Source organism: Rhinopithecus bieti, unplaced genomic scaffold (genome assembly GCF_001698545.2).
Source record: "Rhinopithecus bieti isolate Rb0 unplaced genomic scaffold, ASM169854v2 scaffold_8433, whole genome shotgun sequence".
NCBI classification, from domain to species: Eukaryota; Metazoa; Chordata; class Mammalia; order Primates; family Cercopithecidae; genus Rhinopithecus; species Rhinopithecus bieti.
In genome coordinates this window covers 46,143-47,146 of record NW_016805693.1, presented here as the reverse complement: position 1 = coordinate 47,146, position 1,004 = coordinate 46,143, and positions in this window count along the sequence as shown.

Sequence of the window (1,004 nt, the reverse complement as noted above, 5' to 3'; positions counted from 1 at the left end):
TTGATTCCTTTTTAATTTTTTTATAAATATTCTGTCTATATATTTGTCATAGGAATTACATATAATATCTTAATGTTATAACAATCCTCTTAAATTAATATAAACTAATTACATATAAAAACTCTTCTCTTTTACAGCTCCTTACTCTTCCTGGTTTATGTTTTAGATGTCAACAAATTACATACTTATGTATAGTGTACCTATCAATGCATTAATAATTTTCTGCATGTTTCTTTTAAATTTCTACCAAAAAAGTGGGGTCCAACCCAAAATTACAATACTACATAGATAAATGGATATTAGTTATATATCCTATATATAGACTTTATGAATATAATGTGTATGTTACATATGTGTTTGCACATGCACATTTGCCCATGTATTTGCCTTTACAAAGCTATATCCTCATATATATTTTAGTTACTCTCTAGCATCTTTTAATTAGAACCTGAAGAATTCTGTTTAGCATTTCTTGTAGGACACCTCTAGTGGCTCTTTCTTGGTTTTGTTTGTTTGAAAATATCTCATGTCTTTCTCAGTTTATATAGATTTCTTTCTCCAATTTTATTCATCAGTGTTTTATAGTTTTGAGTATACAAATATTTCACAGCTTTTGTAAAATTTATTCCTAAGTATTTTATTTTTATGCTAATATAAATGATATTGTATTCTTTTTTTTTTTTTTCTTTTTTTTCCCTTCAGATGGAGTTTCGCTCTTGTTGCCCAGGCTGGAGTTCAATGGTGTGATCTTGGCTCACCACAACCTCTGCCTCCGGAGTAGCTGGGATTACAGGCATGCACCACCATGCCCGCTAATTTTGTGTTTTTGGTAGAGACCAGGTTTCTCCATGTTGACTAGGTTGGTCTTGAGCTCCCGACCTCAGATGACCGGCCCGCCTCGGCCTGCCAAAGTGCTGGAATTACAGGTGTGAGCCACTGCACCTGGCTTAGAATTGTATTCTTAACTTCCTTTTCAGATTCTTTTTTTTTTTTTTTTTTTTTTT